Below are 21105 nucleotides of genomic sequence, written 5' to 3' on the forward strand. Positions count from 1 at the left end.
TCTTTTCTTTATTCTGTTCTGCAGCAGTGAATTCCACCAGTCTGTCTTCTAGGTCACTTATCCGTTCTTCTGCCTCAGTTATTCTGCTATTGATTCCTTCTAGTGTATTTTTCATTTCAGTTACTGTATTGTTCATCTCTTGTGTTCTTTAACTCTTCTAGATCTTTGTTAAATATTTCTTGCATCTTCTGGATCTTTGCCTTCACTCTTTTTCTGATGTCCTGGATCATCTTCACTATCATTATTCTGAATTCTTTTTCTGGAAGGTTGCCTATGTCCACTTCATTTAGTTGTTTTTCTGGGGTTTTATCTTGTTCTTTCATCTGGTACATAGCCCTCTGACTTTTCATCTTGTCTATCTTTCTGTGAATGTGGTTTTTGTTCCACAGGCTGCATGATTGTAGTTCTTCTTGCTTCTGCTGTCTGCCCTCTGGTGGATGAGGCTATCTAAGAGTCTTGTGCAAGTTTCCTGATGGGAGGGACTGGTCTCTGTACCCTTTTATGAATTAATTCCATGTCTGACTTTTTCTCCTTAGTTCAATCATAATTAAAATATCTGCTAGCAGTAACAGTTTGTGAGCATGAGTGCAAATACTGCCAGTGTTATGGAGTACCTGCCATGCCTTTCCCATCTCAGCATACTCCTATTCAACTAGAAAATTTCCATTTAGCCTTTAAGCCTCAGTTTATATGTCTTCCCCTCACCAGAAGCTCTTCTTGATGTCTCTGGGCAATGCCAAGTGCTCCCTTTTCTGTGTTTTCATGATGCCTCTCTTTACCTCTCTTATGGCCCTTGTGATGTAGCTAATCATTAGCTTTCATATCCCTTCAGTCATGTGATTGTAATGCCCTAGAGGGCAGGGACTGTATGTCACTCATTTTTTGCATGCTTGGTGACAATTACTATTATATAGTGAGTGCTCAATAAATATTAAATGAGTAAATAATATAATTAATGCTAAACAAAACGATGGGCTTTTCATTTTGGTCACTTTTATGTTACATAAATTAAAATAATATAATTTCAAAAGCTATTTCATAGGTGTCTTTATATAAAGGAGGAAAAGAGTTCTTTATTCCTCTCTGAGCTGTATAAGTAGTTGCCTGGGTTTATATTTCATTTGACATTAATTCTGCTGGCCACAGTACACTGCCTGAAGAGCTGTCAGACTTCTTCCTTCACTGCTGCTCTTTTGCATGTCTCACATCAAAGTGCTATATGGAAGTTTATTCATATTGAAGCTTTCTGGCTCCTTGCACTAGTTTGGAAGAAGGATCCATTTGGGAGATTAACTGTGTGGTTCCCTAATGTTGACTAAGTCTTTTCACCAAGAATTATTGCTGTGGTTTTCCTTGGCTTAACCCCACACCTGTTCCTAGACAATCACTGGCTCAGAAGTTTTGGTCCTTTATGTGCTTGTTTTAATCCAGTTTAAGTTTTGTTCCCATTTATTTTGCAAGCCTTTATGCAGCTGCTAAGTTATTTTTTCTATTTAGGAAAGTGGCTTTAAAGCCTCTTTATCCCAAGAAGTTTATATGGAAAACAGCAGCCATTCAAACCTCTACCCAGGCAAACAATCTTTAAACAAATACCAACTGAATACTTTTATGTGCCAGGAATTATTTTGGGTGGTAGAGACACAGTAGTGAATACAATAAAGTTCCTTGCTCCCTTGGCACATACTTTCCAGTAGATAGAAGATAGATAATAACGAATAAACAAGTATACCCGTTTACTTCATAGCATATAATTATCAGATTGTAATCTGAGCTCCCAATCTTATGGCTTCTGGTCAGGTTGTGAAAGCATTGGCTGGCGATCAGAGGGTGGAAAAATAGGTTGAGATATTTATTCCCCTCTCACTCTGTAACTAGCAGCATGGTTCTGGCGGTCCTGCATTACTTTACAGCCACAGCTCCTGTCAGATGGCACATCTGTGGGTCCAGCTCCTGACACTTCTGGTAACACTGATCACTACCTTGCCCCTTCAGGCCTAAGGGTGGCAACAGTTTTGTGCTATAATAGCCATACTGTGCACACCTCTATAAATAGAATATACTTTTAAGTCTCTTCATTTAAACCCGTTTGGGTGTGCCTTCTGTTTCCTGTGAAGACCATGAATGATACAGCAGGGATGTTAAAGGATAATCACCCACACACATAGATGCTCCTTCCATTTCTATGGAGGAAGAATATTCTAGTCCTGTATCTTACACATCAGAAGTACTTAAATATATTTTGTTACTGATAACAAAAAATCTCTGAAAAATCTAATCTGGGGGCCCCAGAGCCCTTGGAAAATAGGATCACACAGATCTCATCCATTCTTTGAGGTTAGTTTTACCTATAATTTGGTTTCATGAACACAAACTATTATAGCTATGTACTACATTTCTTCAGATGAAACTGTCAAAAGATTTATACTCCAAAAACCTGGAAATCTCTTCATATTAAATAGAGAAGTAATATTTTAGGGAAATAGAGGCTTACTGATTTAAACAACATGAATATTATTGTAACTACCAGCGGTGAAACTGTATTTGCTATATGATTTACAGAATGGGGTAAAAGTGTTATCAAATTTATTCTTTTCTCTCCAAGGATATTAAACTCTGGCTACTTCTATGGCTACTAGAGAATCATGTACTCTGATGTCTAAGAACATAAAAGTAATCTAACACAATATTCTAAATAATAAAACATGAATTTCTATGATAAAATCTCCAGGAATTAGCTCTCCAGTTTTTGTCAGGATATTTTCAGTTTGTGAGATCTATCATACTACCTTATCATACTACCTTATAGGGGAATCTATTCCATTTGTGATACCTGTAAGTATTAGAAAACCCTTCCTTATATTCATCTCAAATCAACCTCTCTGTAACTTCCTTTTATTGATCCCAGTTCTGGTTTCACATAAGTGAAAATTACTCAAAGCTGGAGTTAAAGAAAAAAAAAAAAAAAAGACTACCTGAAAGGATTGGATGTAACAGTGCCTACAAGGCCAGGAATAGTTCCTGTTCCCACCAGCCAGACTTTGGAAAACCTCCAAATAAAAAAGACAATGGGTAGAGTACACAGAAGGTTTTGCTTCTTGATGGGGAATAATGAACCCTACACTAAATAGTGCTCCATTCAACCAAATAAATCTTAAAGTAAGACCTGAAGGGAGCAAACTGTTTCCAAGCAGCTTAACTGAATCCTGGGGTGGGGGGAGGGGAACTCTCAAGAATATTTATGAAAGTAAAATATCCAGAATTTAACAAGGTAAAATTCATGTTTGGCCTCATGTTAAAGTTACCTGGCATGTAAAGAAACAGGAAAACAGAACCCATAAAGAGGAGATAAATCAATCAATTGGGACTGACACTGATATTAAAATTAGCAAAGACACTAAAATAGTTATTTTAACTGTATTCTTCAAGCTTGAAAAGTTAAATAGAAACATGAAAATATAAGAAACTAAAATCTAAATTCTACAGATGAAGTTTACAATGTGTGACATGAAAAATATACTAGATGGAATTATAATAGATTATACACTGCAGGTAGAAAAAGTAGAGAAGTTCAAGAAATACCAATAGAATCCACAGAAAATGAAACACAGGGAGAAGTCAATTTAAAAAAATTAACAGAGGGTCTTGATCTGTGGCATAACTTTAAGTGGCCTAATATACATGTAATTGGAAAAGTATTTGAAGAAGTAATGGTCAACTTTTTTCTAAATTTGATGAAAACTATAAAACCATAGATATAAAACGGTCAATAAATCTCAGTCACAAGAAATAGAAGAAAACTACCACAAGGCACATCATAATTAAATTGCTTAATGCTAATAATCAAGAGAAAAAATTAAACGCATCCAGAGTAGACAAAAGCCAACAGCAGAGATAAAATAGAATCATGAAAACTATTCAATAACAAAAAGTCAGAGAAATAGGGAAAGGAAAATAAAAAACAGATGGGACAAAGGGAAAAGAAATAGCAAGGGGTCAGAATGGCCACCATCAAAAAAATCTACAAACAATAAATGTTGGAGAGGGTGTGAAGAAAAGGGAATCCTCTTGCACTGTTGGTGGGGATAAAAATTGATACAGCCACTATGGAGAACAGTATGGAGGTTCCTTAAAAAAGTAAAAATAGAACTGCCATATGACCCAGCAATCCCACTACTGGACATATACCCTGAGAAAACCATAATTCAAAAAGAGACATGTACCACAGTGTTCACTGCAGCACTATTTACAATAGCCAGGACATGGAAGCAACCTATGTGTCCATCGACAGATGAGTGGATAAAGAAGGTGTGGAACTATATACAATGGAATATTACTCAGCCATAAAAGGAAACGAAATTGAGTTATTTGTAGTGAGTTGGATGGACCTAGTGTCTGTCACACAGAGTGAAGTAAGTCAGGAGGAGAAAAATAAATACCCTATGCTAACACATATATATGGAATCTAAAAAAAAAAAAAAAAGTTTCTGATGAACCTAGGGGAAGGACAGGAATAAAGACACAGATGTAGAGAATGGACTTGAGGACATGGGTAGGGGGAAGGGTAAGCTGGGATGAAGTGACAGAGTAGCACTGACATATATACACTACCAAATGTAAAATAGATAGCTTGTGGGAAGCAGCTACATGGCACAGGGAGATCAGCTCGGTGCTCTGTGACCACCTAGAGGGGTGGGATAGGGAGGGTGGTAGGGAGGTGCAAGAGCAAGGGGATATGGGGATATATGTATACATATAGCTGATTCACTTTGTTATACAGCAGAAACTAATGCAACATTGTAAAGCAATTATACTCCAATAAAGATGTTAAAAAAAAAATAAAGGAGCACCTCTAAAAAAGGAAATAGCAAGATAATAAATTTAAACCTAACCATATCAATAATAATATTAAATATAAATGGTTTAAATCACTCATGGGCCAAAATATAAATCAAAAGAGAAATTAGAAAGTATTTTGAACTGAATGAAAATGAAAACACAACATATCAAATTTTGTGAGATGCTATTAGATCACTACTAGGAAGAGTTTTATAGCACTAAATATCAATATTAGAAAAGCAAAAAGTTCTCAAATCAATGACTTCAGTTACCATTTTAAGAAATAATATTTATCCCATTAGGATGGCTACTATAAAAAGAAAAAAAGAACAGAAAATAACAAGTGTTGGCAAGGATGTGGAGAAATTTGAACATTTGTGGGAGGCTAACGCACTGTTGGTGGGATTGTAAAATGTTACAAGCACTATAGAAAACAGTATAGAGGTTCCTCAAAAATTAACAATAGAATTACCATATGATCCAGTAATCCCATTTCTGAGTATACATCTAAAAGAACTGAGAACAGGGTTTCAAAGATATATTTGTACAACCATGTTGAAAGAAGTGCTATTCACAATAGCCAAGAGGTGGAAGCAACCTAAATGTTCATAGATGGATGAATGGACAAACAAAACGTGGTGTGTACATACAATGGAATATTATTCGGCCTTAAAAAGGAAAAAAATCTTGTCGTATGATACAACATGCGTGCACCTTGAGGACATTATGCTAAGTGAAATAAGCCACTAAAAAAAGACAAATATTGTAGGATTCCATTTATATGAGGTATCTAAAGCAGTCAAATTCATAGAAACAGAAAGTAGAATGATGTTTACCAGTGGCTGCGGTGGGGGAAAGGGGGAGCTATTGTTTAATAAATACAGGGTTTCAGTTTTGCACAAAGAAAATATTCTGTATATCTGCTTCACAACAATGTGAATATACTGAATACTACTAAACTGTACACTTAAAAAAAAAACTAAATACAATGTGGGATCCTGAAATAGATACTGGAACAGAGAAAGAATATTGGTGGAAAAACAAGGAAACTTGAGAAGGCTTTTAGTTTAGTTAATAGTATTGCACTAATGTTACTTTCCTGATTTTGATCACTCTATCATGGTTATGAAAGGCATTCACATTAGGAGAAGCTGTGTAAAGGGTGTATAGGAATCCTGTTTACAGTGTTTGCAACTTTGCATAAAATTATTTCAAAATAAAATGTTTACAAAATTTAAGAAGAGAAAGTGTAAAAGTAAGAGCAAATTAATTCCAAATTAAGCCAAAGAAAGGAAATAATATAAAACAGATCAGACACCAATGAAACAGCAAAACAGTATGGAAAATCAATGAAACCAAAAGCTGTTTGTTTCATTTTGTTTTGTTTTTCATTTCTTGGCTTTTTTAAAATTTTTATTGGAGTATAGTGGATTCACAATGTTGTGTTAGTTTCAGGTGTACAGCAAAGTGAATCTGTCATACATATACATAGATCCACTCTTTTTTTTTTTGCAGTACGTGGGCCTCTCACTGTTGTGGCCTCTCCCACTGCGGAGCACAGGCTCCGGACGTGCAGGCCCAGCGGCCATGGCTCACAGGCCCAGCCGCTCTGCGGCACGTGGGATCCTCCTGGACCGGGGCACAAACCCGTGTCCCCTGCATCGGCAGGCAGACTCTCAACCACTGTGCCACCAGCGAAGCCTCTATCCACTCTTTTTTAGATTCTTTTCCCATATAGGCCATTACAGAGTATTGAGTAGAGTTTTCTGTGCTATAAAAATCTGGTAAACTTGTAGGCAGACTGATGAGGCAAAAGAGAGAATACAGAATTTGCTAACGTCAGGAGTGAGAGAAATGATATCATCACAGATTCTACAGATATCAAAAGGATTGTAAGGGAATATTATGAATAATTTTATGCTATTAAATTCAACAACATGGATGAAACAGACAAATTCCTTGAAAGACACAAAGTACCAAAGAGCAAAGACACAAGAAAAAACAGCCTGAGTAGCCTTATATTTATTACAGGAATTGAATTTGTCGATAAAAACATTGCAACAAAAAAACTTCTGGTCTGAATGGCTTCCTTGGTGAATCTACTATATATTTATAAAAGCAATTCTATGCAAACTCTTCAAAAACATTAAAGGGAAGACAATACATCCTAAGTCATTCTATGAGGTCAGCACAATCCTGTTACCAAAATCAGACAAGAAAACAAATCCACAGACCAATATACTTTATGAACATAGGTGGAAAATTCTAAAAGAAATTTCAGCAATCAAATTCAATAATATATAAATCCCAAGTGGGGTTTATGCCAGGAACGGAAATTTGGTTTAACGTTCTAAAGTCAATGTAAAGACCCAGAATTGCCAAAGCAATCCTGAGGAATAAAAACAAAGCAGTGAGGCATAACTCTCCCAGACTTCAGGTAATGCTACAAGCTAACTAATCAAAACAGTGTGGTATTGGTACAAAACCAGACATAAAACCACACACCTACAGTTGATTAATCTTTGACAAAGGAGGCTAGAATATAAAATGTGAAAAAGACAGTCTTTTCAGCAAGTGGTGCTGGGAAAGTTGGACAGCTGCATGTAAATCAATGAAGTTAGAATACACCCTCACACTATGCACAAAAATAAACTTAAAATGGCTTAAAGAAGTAAACATAAGACATGACACCATAAAACTCCTAACAGAGAACATAGGCAAAACATTCTCTGACATAAATCATACCAATGTTTTCTTAGGTCAGTCTCCCAAGGCAATAGAAATAGAAGCAAAAGTAAACAAATGGGACCTAATCAAACTTACAAGGTTTTGCATAACAAAGGAAACCATAAAAAAAGAAAAGACAACCTACGGAATGGCAGAAAATATTCACAAATGATGTAACTGACAAGGGCTTAATCTCCAAAATATACAAACAGCTCATACAACAAAAAAGCAAACAACCCAACTGAAAAATGGGCAGAAGACCTTAGTAGACATTTCTCCAAAGGAGACATATATCAATAGATGGCCAGTGGGCACATGAAAATATGTTCAACATCACTAATTATTAGAGAAATGCAAATCAAAACTACAATGAGGTACTAACTCACACCAGTCAGAATGGCCATCATTAAAAAGTCTACAAATAACAAATGCTGGAGAGGGTGTGGAGAAAAGGGAACCCTCTTACACTGTTGGTGAGAATGTAAGTTGGTGCAGCCACTATGGAAAATAGTATGGAGGTTCCTCAGAAAACTAAAAATAGAGTTACCATATGATTCAGCAATTCCACTCCTGGGCATACCTCCGGACAAAACTATAATTCAAAAAGATACATGCATCCCTATGTTCATACCAGCACTGTTCACAATAGCCATAACATGGAAGCAATCTAAATGTCCATAGACAGATGAATGATAAAGAAGTTGTGGTACATATATACAATGGAATACTACTCAGCCATAAAAAGAACAAAAAATGCCATTTGCAGCAACATGGATGCAACTAGAGATTATCATACTAAGTGAAGACAGTCAGAAAAAGACAAATACAATATGATATCACTTATATGTGGAATCTAAAATATGGCACAAATAAACCTATCTACAAAACACAAACAGACTCACAGACATAGAGAGCACACTTGTGGTTGCCAAAGGGGAGGGGAGTAGGGAGAGGGATGGACTGGGAATTTGGGGTTGGTAGATGCAAACTATTATATTTAGAATGGATAAACAATAAGGTCCTACTGTGTAGCACAAGGAACTATATCCAATCTCCTGGGATAAACCATAATGGAAAAGAATATTAAAAAGAGAATGTCTATATGTGTATAACTGAGTCACTTTGCTGTGCAGCAGAGATTGGCACAGCATTGTAAGTCAACTATACTTCAATAAAAGAATAAAGTCAATGTAATTCACCATATTAACAAACTAAAAGGAAAAAAACATGATCATCTCAACAAAGAAAACACATCTGACAGAATTCAATACCCATCTTTGAGAAAAATTATCAGCAAATTAAGAGCAGAAGGGGACTAGCTCAATATAATAAAGGGCATCTATGAAAAACACACACTAATCTCATACTTACTAGTGAGTTGAAGAATATTTTTTCCCTAAGATCAGAAAGGAGATAAGATGTCCATTCTCCCTGCTTTTATTTAGCAGTGACTGGAGATTCCACCTAGTAAAAGACAAGAAAAAGAAATGAAAAGAAGTAAAACTGTCTTGATTCACTGACACAATCATCTATAAAGAAAACCTGATGGAATCTATGAAAAATACTAGAATTAACAAGTGAGTTTGGCAAAATTATAGAATATAACATCAATGTGCAAAAAACTCTTGTATTTATCAATATATATAATAGCATGCAACAATCAGAAATTGAAATTTAAAAGACCAATACCGTTTATAATAGCTTCAAAATATATGACATACTTAGGGACAACTCTGATAAAAGACGTCAACAACCTGTACACTGAAGTTTACACATCATTGCTGAGAGAAATTTAAGAAGACTTGGACAAAATGGAGTTATACAGGTATACCCTTGTTTTACTGTGCCTTACTTTATTGCGCCTTGCAGATACTGATTTTTTTGCAAATTGAAGTTTCATGGCAACCCTTGTATTGAGCAAGTCTATGGGTGCCATGTTTCCAAAAGTATTTGCTCACTTCCTGTCTCTGTGTCACATTTTGGTAATTGTAATATTTTAAACTTTTTCATTATTATTATATTTGTTACAGTGATCTGTGATCAGCGATATTTGATATTACTATTGTAATTGTTTTGGAGTGTCACAAACTGCAGCCATATAAGATGGTGAACTTAATTGATAAAGGTTGTGTTCTGGCTGCTCCACCTACTGGCTGTTCCCTGATCTTTTCCTCTCCTTGGGCCTCCCTAAACCCTGAGACACAACAATATTGAAATTAGGCCAATTAATAGTCTTACAATGGCCACTAAGTATTCAAGTAGAAAGAAAGAGTCACATGTCTCACTTTAAATCAAAAGCTAGAGTAATTAAACTGAGTGAGGAAGGCAGGTCAAAAGCCAAGACAAGCTGAAAGCTAGGTCTCTTGCACCAAACAGTCAAGCTGAGAATGCAAAGGACAAGTTCTTGAAGGAAATGAAAAGTGCTATTCCAGTGAATACACAAATGATGAAAAAGCAAAGCAGCTTTGCTTTCTTTATTGCTGATACGGAGAAAATTTTAGCTGTCTGGATAGAAGTTCAAACCAGCCACACATCACCTTAAGCCAAAGCCTAATCCAGAGCAAGGCCCTAACTCTTTACTTCAATGAAGGCTGAGGGAGGTGAGGAAGCTGCAGAAGAAAAGTTTGAAGCTAGCAGAGGTTGGTTCATGAGGTTTAGGGAAAGAAGCTGTCTCCATAACATAAAAGTGCAAGGTGAAACAGCAAGTGCTGATATAGAAGCTGCAGCAAAAGTTATCCAGAAGATTTAGCTAAGATAATGAATGAAGGTGGCTACACTAAACAACACATCTTCAGTGCAGATGAAACAAACTTATACTGGAAGAAGATGCCATCTAGGACTTTCATAGCTAGAGAGGACAAGTTAATGCCTGGCTTCAAAGTTTCAAAGGACAGGCTGACTCTCTTGTTAAGGGCTAATGCATCTGTTGACTTTAAGTTGAAGCCAATGCTCATTTACCGTCCCCCAAATCCTAAGGTCCTTAAGAATTATGCTAATTCTACTCTGCCTGTGCTCTCTAAATGGAACAACAAAGCCTGGATGACAGCACATTTGTTTACAACATGGCGCATGAAATATTTTAAGCCCACTGTTGAGACCTATTGCTCAGAAACAAAGATTCCTTTCAAAATATTACTGCTCATTGCCAATGTACCTGGTCACCCAAAAGCTCTGATGGAGATGAACAATGACATTAAGGTTTTCATGCCTGCTAACACAACACTCATTCTGTGCCCATGGATCAAAGAGTAATTTTGACTTTCAGGTCTAATATTTAAGAAATACATTTCATAAGGCCATAGCTGATAGATGGTGATTCTCCTAATGGATCTGGGCCAAGTCAACTGAAAGCTTCTAGAAAGGATTCACCATTCTAGATGCCATTAAGAACTTTTATAATCCACATAAAGAGGTCAAAATAGCAACATTAACAGGTGTTTGGAATAAGCTATTTTAACCCTCATGAATGACTTTGAGGGGTTCAGAACTTCAGTGGAGTAAGTCACTGCAAGTATGGAAATAGCAAGGGAGCTAGAATTAGAAGTGGAGCCTGAAGATGTGACTGAATTTCTGCAATCTTCTGATAAAACTTTAATGGATGAGGAGTTGCTTCTTATGGATGAGCAAAAGTAGTGGTTTCTTGTGATGGGAACTACTCCTGGTGAAGATGCTGTGAAGATTGTTGAAATAACAACAAAATATTTAAAATATTACATAAACTTTGCTGATAAAGCAGTGGCAAGATTTGAGAGGATTGACTCCAATTTTGAAAGAAGTTCTACTGTGAGTAAAATGGTATCAAACAGCATTCCATGTTAGAGAGAACTCATTTATGAAAGGAAGAGTTGGTCAATGCATTAAATTTTTAAATTAGACATAATGCTAATGCACACATAAGAGAGTACAGTAGAGTGTAAATATAGCTTTAATATTCACTGGGAAACCAAAACATTCATGCGACTTGCTTTATTGTGATATTCACTTTATTGCCGTGGTCTGAACTTGAACCTGCAATATCTATGAGGTATGTTTGTGCTGTGTTCATGGGATGAAAGACTCAAAGTTATTAAAATGTCATATCTCCCCAAATTGGTCTATAGTTCTAAAGAAATCTCAGTGAAACTTTTTTGTTTAATTTACAATCGGATTCTAAAATCTATATGGAAATGCAAAGGTACTAAAATAGACAAAACAACTTTGAAAAAGATGAACAAGTTTGAGGATTAATACTACATGACTTCAACAGTTATAATAAAGTTACAGTAACCAAAACATAACGATATTGCCACAAAGATAAATGAATCAGAATAGGCACACACAAAAATGGAATACAAATTTTCAACAAAGGTACAAAGGCAATTCAGTGGAGAAAATAATTATGTTTTTAACAAATGTTACTAGAAGAACTGGATAGCCATATTTAAAAAATGAACTTGGATTCTTACTTTGCATCATATAGATGTATACACTAAAACTCTGAAACTTATATAATAAAACAGGCAAAAAACTTTGTGACCTTGAGTTATGCAAAGATTTCTTATATATAACACCAAAAATATGATTAATACAAGAATAGGGCTTCCCTGGTGGTGCAGTGGTTGAGAGTCTGCCTGCCAACGCAGGGGACACAGGTTTGAGCCCTGGTCTGGGAAGATCCCACATGCCACGGAGCAGCTAGTCCCGTGAGCCACAACTACTGAGTCTGCACATCTGGAGCCTTGCTCCACAACAAGAGAGGCCGCGATAGTGAAGAGGCCCGCACACCGCAATGAAGAGTGGCCCCCGCTTGCCGCAACTGGAGAAAGCCCTCGCACAGAAACGAAGACCCAACACAGCCAAAAATAAATAAATAAAATAATTATTCTTAAAAAAAAAAGAATATATTGACAAATACAATTTCATCAAAATTAAAAACTTCTGCCCTTCAAAATACACTGTTAAGAGAATAAAAAGATAAGACACAGACTAGGAGAAAATATTTGTTAATCTTATGTATGATAAAAAAAACTTGTGTCCATGATATATAAAGAACTCTCAAAACTCAATAATAAGAAAACAAAAACCTAAAAAGAAAATGAACAAAATATTTGAATGGATGCTTCAGCAAAGAAGATATATAAATGGTAAATTAGCACATGAAAAGATAATCAACATTATTAGTCACTAGAGAGATGTAATTACAACCACAATGAAATACCATTATATACCTATTAGAATGGCTAAGATTGAAAAGACTGACCATACCAAGTATTGGTATGCGGATAAACTGAAACTCTCATATGCTGCTGGTTGTAATGTAAAAAAATATAACCACCTTGGAAAACAATTTTACAGTTTCCTTTAAAGTTAAGCATATATGAACTATATGATCTAGCCACTCCCCTTCTAGATCAAGAGATATGAAAACACAGATCAATACAAAGATTTGAATCAAATGTTCCCAGTACCTTTATCTGTAATAGCCTCAAACTAAAAGCAACCTAACATCTGGCTGTGCATAAACAAATTGTGGTATATCCATATACTGGACTACTATCCTGCAGTAAAAAGGAATGAAGTAAAAAAAAGGAATGAACCACTGATACGTGTTACAATATGAGTGAATCTCAAAATGGCTTTGCTGAGTGAAAGAAGCCAGGCGTAGAGAGTAATAGCATATAATTGCACTTATATAAATTCTGGGATATTCAAACTAAATTTTGTGACAGAAAGCATATCAGTATTTGTCAGGGAAGGGATGGAATGGGAGTATTCTGGGAGAATTAAGAGGGAAGAATCACAAAGAGACATGAAGAATCTTTTAGGTTCACTTTCTAGATTGTGGTGATGGTTCTACAGGTGCTTACATTTGTCAAAACTTATCAAATTCTATACTTTATAGATGTGCAGTTTCTTGTATGCCAGTTATATCTCAATAAAGCTGTTAAAATATCTTCATAAGTAAAAGGATGGTGCAGATCTATTTCTTAGACTATTTGTTTCCTCTAACTTTAGAGAAATAAAAGTTAGCAAAGCAAGGTTCAGAATGGTTAAAGATATCTTTTATAAAAAAACACAAAATTCACTCAATTTGTTCATTTACTTATCAAGCATTTATTGTTATAAATGTTTTTAGGCACTGTAAGACTCAACACTTATGAAACTTTGAAGGCAGTTCTGGATATTATTTTATACTGTCTTTGTATCATTTTTATAAACTGCTTTCAAAAGAAAACTTTCATTTCCATACCAGTTGGATGATCTGTAATAAACTCCTGCAATGTTTTGACTTGTATTTATTTCTTCTTTTGTCTAGAGGAATGTATGGTTTCATTCATTAAGCTGGTTGACTGATCACCTGTTAATGTGAATAAAGATATGTATGGGTTGCTTCAAACAATATTATAGGTTCTACTAACCCATGTCAGAAGGAACCACTTGTTTTGTTTTTAATTAAGTCCTCTTAAATCTTCCCACCTTACAGAACCATCACATAGGTCCCTGACTATCCTAAGGTGATTATCAGGACCACACTCCTACCTCTATCAATTAAAGGGACAAAACTCTGACCATAATATTTACAAAAGCAGCAAGGACCCTGGATGCACTATCCTTCTTACTTCCTATAAGAAGAGAAGTGAGAGGGAGGGAAGAGAATTAGAGTGGCTAATGTTGACAAGAGAATAAATAATGGTGCACATTCCAAATAGTATGATCAATCTCTCCTCTATTGGACAGCTGCTGTCTACAATGTATTTTTGTTCTTGAAGTTTCTGTTCTTACTTCTTATCTTCTGGCAGAAATGGCTAGAGTAGGACACAAGCAAGGCTCCATCCTATTTGCAGGCTTTGATTGAAGACCTCTCTATTTCACAGTCCCTAAACAAATTCAGTTTTCCCCATTAATTCCCTATTTTCTTCTGGTTGAATCTTCTATTTACTGAATACTTAGACTCATCTGATAAGCCACGGAAACATAGAATTCTAGCATTGAAAAGACCTCAGATTATCTAGTAAGGTGGTTCCAAGTTTCCCAACGTTGGTGTACACAGGCTCCCACTCCCAGACATTCTGAGTAATTGATATGGGTGTGATCTAGTGGTTGGAATTTTTAAAAAGCTCTCCAAGTGATTGTAATGTGCAGCAAAGTTTAGAAGGCACTAATTTGGTACTAATCTCTATCTTTTTTTAGGGCATAGAGCTAGTAGGTGGCCAAGCCAGGACTTGAAAGAGGATCAGTTGCTACTTGGGCCAATGCACTTTCCACTGCTCTAATACTGTGTTCCTTGTTAAGGTAATAGCACCAAATGAGAGTAAGGGTAAAAATCAGAGCACTGCTTGAGACTTCATTAAGGTATGTGGTACACTTAATGTGCACTAAACAATGAAGATTAAGATGGGCCATTCAAAAAGAAAAAGTTTAGTAATAGTGAACTATTTTAATATGATAGAGTATTCATGACATGATCTAATTGCTACCAATAAACTACTGGTGAAATGACAGCAAGTCTTTAGTAGGCTAACATGCAGTTCTTCATATTGGATCATTAAAGGGTAGATTGGAATGATTTGTATTTTTATAGGATGACCTATCTGTTAATATCAATTATGTAAACTAGAAAGAAAATTATGTTTTTAGAGGCACTTGAGTAAATTTTTCTCCATTCTGTTGATCAAGAAATAATTTTTTAGAAATGTGTGGATGTTTAGCATACCCAGAGTAGTAATAGGGAGGTCATAAGCTAATAACACAATAACGGTTTGAGATAACAGAACACCAAATAAAACTATAACCATAAAGGTATGTTACAGCTTTTGGTCTCAATACTATCATTAATAATTGACTACTTGACCTCATTGTTGAACATGCCAAAGAGATGAAGATACCGAGGCCTTCAATGTCCTTGAGTTCAGCACAGTCTGTTGACACCTCCTAAGGTAGTCATCAATTCCCTCAGCGTTCTCCTCTCTGTTTTTCTTTGTTATTATTTTTATTAACAGCACTTTGGCTATAAACTCAGGCAGTAGTCCTGCACATACGTTGCTACCATAGTCTTTATTAAAATTTGCATATGAAGGAATACACAATGTTTAGAAATATTCTGGAATTTCTAGAACGGCATTAATTTCTAATATACCCTTCCAGAAATACATCGTGTGCTCATCTGGGGTTGGGAAAATATAATCTGCTTGCTTATGTGGAGACAAATGAAGCCTAAATTGGGCTCTTGAAGAGTTTTCTGGAAGCTTGGATGCAAGTAGCATTCTTTCTGCTGGAGCAGAACTTTCCATGCTCCAGCCTTTGGGGTGCATTTAGGGATTCTGAAGCTGCTCCATGAGGCCAGGCTCCTGAACCTGTGTCCCACTGCAGGGCAGAGTAAGAGGCTGCCGAGGAGACAGCCAAGGTGTGGCACCAGGTGTATTTCATGGGTTGTCTTTCCTAATGCAGTTATTGGGCACTTTGAGCAAGTTCCTTGGAAGAGTTATGTAGCTTCGTTGCTGCCAGCACATCACAGTTCTATGGTGAACGCCCTCTGGAGTTCCCTCTGAGTAAATGTCACTGAGCTGTGCAGATGTGGAGGGAGCTGGAAGCTGTCTGGGAGAGGAAACAGTCAGAACTGGTGACAGGAGCTGCTGTTCCTCAGAGTGGTCCTCCTGGAGGAGTCAGTACCTTTGGGAGCTGCTTCAGAGGACTCGCCACAGGGTCTCCATAGGAAGCTCTGCTAGGGGTAAGGCTTGTTTTCCTGTCAATACAAATGGGTAAGTCGAGAACGACCATTCATGGCCCATATCTGCTCTGATTGGCTAGGTATCCTTGGGGTGTTTTGTTAGACTGCAGTAGTAATTGGAATAATGGTGGACACATTGGTTTGTCTGTTTGGGAAAATGTCCTCCTTTTTTGACAACTCCCTCAATACAACCAGCAAGCTGTCAATCAAGGTACTTCCCCTTTGGATATCTGAACTAGTATAAAGATGGGAAATGGCTTACACTGGATATATCATAATAATACGTCCCCTTTGCTAATGTGACTGGACCAAGGGATGGCACATGACCTGACTAGGGACAGGCTGGGTCCATTCCTATAAATTTAATTAGAGCTGGAGGGAAAAAAAATTTTGCCTGTTAGTCTAGAAAGTAGCCTGTAGCCACATTCCCACGGTATGGAGAAAGCCTTCCTGCAGTAGGGAAGAACAAAGCTGCACAAAAAAGAGCCCAGGGAGGAGAGAAGAGGGGAGAGAATTGATCTTACTGGGGACTCTGGTTCCAGTCACCAAGTTAATCTTGACTTCCCTGGTCCTGCAGCTCTTCCTTCATTTCTGAAAGCTATCTTGATATCCTTTCAATAAATTATTTTGTATAACCTAGTTTGACCTAGGCTTCTGTCACTTGTAATCTGTGAGAACCTCAACAAAGAGTTTGAATTTTACCCTCAACCTCAGAGATCCTTGAGAGGGTGTAATTCTGAAAAAGGTAGCCGTTTGGGACCAAAGGGAAAATAACAAGAGTACATTGGGGAAAAGCATTTTAAAATAACAAAGAATTAATTCTTCTTAAATAAGGAGTCAAAGACAGGTACACATACCAAAGAGAAGATAGTAATTAATTAACAAATCTATCTCAGTGATGGAAAAGTAAATTCCTCCTGAAGTTATGAGTTATTAGTCTCAAATGTTATGCTGTATTTCCTGAGTCACTGCTACGCATCCTTTGCCACCCCTCAACCTTGCCCCCAGGCCATTATTAATAATGTACAATTTTAGGGCTGTGACAAAGTTAATATCATTGTTTAGAATCTAGCTGAAATATTTAATGTGAATTAACAGATGATTATGTAGAGGGCATTAATATGACAGAAAATCAATACCCACAATGAAAACATGGAATACTACTTAATCCTCAATACCAAATCAGTAAGAAATAAAAATACAACAAAGAAATAATCTAGTGATTTTAAAGAACCAATTTAAAAAGAATGAAGCTTAAGCAAAAAAAAAAGTAAGAAAATTGGCATTATGTAAAATCCTATTAAAACATTTTTTGATGTTGCTTTTGGAAAGAAAATGACCCATCCATAAATATTACATAGGCTCTGGACATTGTTTACTATTTGTGTCATGCTTTAAAATTTGTCTTACTATGGGAATATTAACTAATAAGATAACATTTCTGGTAAAGGGTAGTTTGGGATGTTTGGTAAAGGGACAATAACATTTGGATTATCTGTCAGATAAAGGCAATCATTTAGAAGGATGCCTCCAAAAATTGAGTTGTTAAACATTTCAAAGTTCAGAAATGTTAACAAATTACACACTTTTGTCTTGATTTTATTGATGACTATCCTTTATAGGTATGTGTGTTCAATGTGATGGTCCAGCCTCTTTTTGTTAGCTATCAATAGGATTCCTGTCTTAACTCTTACCCGCTTCCCAGGGATCTCTTAGACTGTTCTCCTCTCCTTATTTGTACCTAAATATATATTTATGGAGCAAAAAGTAATTTAATCAAAACCTTAACAAAATATAATTAAGAAGATAAGTTGTAGGATTGTAAAAGTTTAGAACTGAACTGTAAAAGTTTAGGATGTTAAAGCTCATCTGGTTCAATGACCTTATTTTATAGGTAAGGAAATAAGACACAAGGAGATTAATTAATTTGTGACTCAAGGTTATGTTTGCTGCTAAGAAAAAAAAATGTTCCCAAACTAAATATAAATGATTCTTAGGTTATCCATCTTTTTGGTGTTTTTATGCCTCAGGTTTTCTTTCTTACACTTTTTAAACCTAAGTCTCTTTGAATGGTTCTCTATTTAATTTATTGAGTGATATGGTCTACTTCAGTGATTCTTAAAGTGTAGTCCCTGGACTAGCAGCATCAGTAGCACCTGGAAACTGAATAGAAATGCTAATTCACAAGCCCACCCCAGATCTGGTGAACCAGAGACTCTGCTGGTGGGGTCTGGTAATCTGTGTTTTAACAAGCCCTCAGGTTATTCTGATGTGCCAGGCTTGTAGAATGACATCTGTTCTGAGTGTTAGGAAACTGAGGTCTTAGTTGAGGTTCTGTACCTAACTGGTGACTACTGGCAACTCACTTAACTTAAAGCAAGTCTATTATTCTTTTTCCCTTTCCTAAAACCCTCTAATGCTCCCCTATAGGCTACAGAACACAGTTTAAACCTTCTAGCCCTATGTAAACTGATCCCCTCTACTTCCACAAATTTCCACTGCTTCCTCAACCTTTGTCTCCATCAGTATCAATCTTTCTGTTCCATTATCCCTGTTGTTTCTCTACCAGGAATGCTCTTCCTTCCCCGTTCACCTGACTTGGCTTCTTTATGAATCAGACTAGAGGTCCAAGACTTTTAGGAAGTCTTCTTTGGCTTCTTCCCAGGATAGGGTCTATGTCTACTTTACTGTTTTCATAATATTCTATGCACATGACATCATTGAGAGATGAAAATATGTAGGTATTAACTAGTTGAAGGGGGACAAAATAGCTTCCCACATGAGAGAATGGCTTGTGCAAAGGTCCTGTGCTGGGAGTGAGCATGGTACAAACGAGGGGCTGAAAGAGGGCCTGTGTGATTGGACCGGACAGAATGAGAGGAAGCAGAGTGGTACAAAGTGAGGCTGGAGATATGGGTAGGGGCCAAGTCATGCAGCACTGTAGGAAACAACAGGGAGATTTGTCTTTATCCTAAGACCTAGGAAAATATGGTTATGATTTGGGTAAAGAATAAATGTAATAAGATTTGCATTTTTTAAACATCTTTATTAGATTTTCATTTTAAGAGTATCAATTTGGCAACTGTTTGAGGCTAGCAAGAGCAGATGTTCAGCAACCATTTACATAACCATTGCAGTAATGCAAGGAAGAGAGGATTGTAGGTAGGACTTCTCATGTTGTTGGTAGTGGAAATGGGGAGAGGAGGATGGATTCATGAGGAGATTTTTAGGATTTGGAGATGGCTGGTTAGGACGGGTGAGGAGAGGGAGGGGCGACGGATGACGTCAAGGCTTTTGGTTTGCATAAGCAGTGTGTTCAGCCATTTATTTGGGGAACGTTGAAAGAAGAGCAAGTTTTGGGAGAAAGGTTATGGAGATCAGGAATTTCAGGCAATGTCAAGGTCAGTAGTCAAACTCAGAGGGAGGTCAGGGATGAATATAAAAATTTGGGGTCATCTGCTCCAAGGTGATCTTTATGAGACAAGTTTTATTGGATTGGTGGAGATGGAAGCCAGTTTGTAATGGACTAAGTAACAAGTGGAAAGTGATTAAGTAGAATTGGGAAGTTTTGTTAGACGTCTTGAGAAGTGAGAATATGAAAGAAAGGGGAATACTACGGGGGTTGCTGAAATGGGGAGTGTAGACAAATTAGGGTTTTATGTTTATTAGAGACTTGACTGTATCTAAAAACTGATGAGAAAGACTTTGTTGAGGGGCAGAGGATGAATATATAAAGAGAAGAAGTAATGATTGTGAGTTTCTCTGGAGAGTAGAAAGTGATGAAGTCCAAAGCTTCAGTGAGGGGATGAACTTTATGATAAGGTTGAGACAGCTCCACTATTGCTACGTTGCCCAAGGTGGGTATGTAAGTTTGGTAAGCAAAACGTTGGGGAGTTCCCATCCAAAATTTTATATTCTCTCAGTAAAGTTAAAGGCTCAGTCAATATACTGACTCTGAAGGTCTTACAAACCTTCATTCTGCTTGTTAGCATATAGAGATCACTTCGTATGCAGAATGATGCAGTGGGGAGAACATGGGATTTGACAATAGTTGATTTGAGTTCAAGTTTCATCTCTGCTCTTAGGAACACCTGGACCATGGTCATCTTCCTCAACTTATTTTACTCAATTTCATTTCCTCATTAGTAAACTATCCTCTTATCTTACAGGGTTATTGTAAAGAGTCAGTGTAAATGATGAAACTGCACAAATGTTAGTTATTTTAGTACAGCAGTGTCTATGGTCACAGAATTTTAGAGCTTTAAGTTTCCTTATGGGTGTCTAGTCTAAGAACAACTCCCTGATAATGGTTACAAAGGAACTGAGGCCCAGAGCATCAGGGTTAGGATGGGAACGAAATATCCCATCCATTATGCTCTTCCCACTATTTCAGGTTGTTCAGTGTAGCCTTTGGAAGAACTGGTTTATGCAGTTACTTTTTGTTTTGTCTTCTTAAATTCTTTTTATCTTTTCTATTATATCTATTTTCCCAACAGAATTTAAAGGAACTTTTAATAAACAGATTGTTTTCTTTTATTCCAGGTAGATGTAGCTTTAAAGTCAGTATCTAGCATCTGATAAATATTGGTTACGACTGCCAGATTTACACTGCCAAATAAGGCTCTCATTTAAATACTCTGAACAAATGTAACATGCATCTCTGTCCCTATGTATGCTCAAAGCTTGACAAGTTTATTATGGACAATGAATGTCCTTGCACCTCTTTGAGGCTATCTTTAAGAAGGTGATAAATAAAAAGATATTTACTGTTACTTTCACCTTCCACTCAACGTCCACTGATGGAAACGGACAGCAATCATTCAATTAATTCTCTT

Source organism: Delphinus delphis, chromosome 3, assembly GCF_949987515.2.
Source record: "Delphinus delphis chromosome 3, mDelDel1.2, whole genome shotgun sequence".
Taxonomy (NCBI): Eukaryota; Metazoa; Chordata; class Mammalia; order Artiodactyla; family Delphinidae; genus Delphinus; species Delphinus delphis.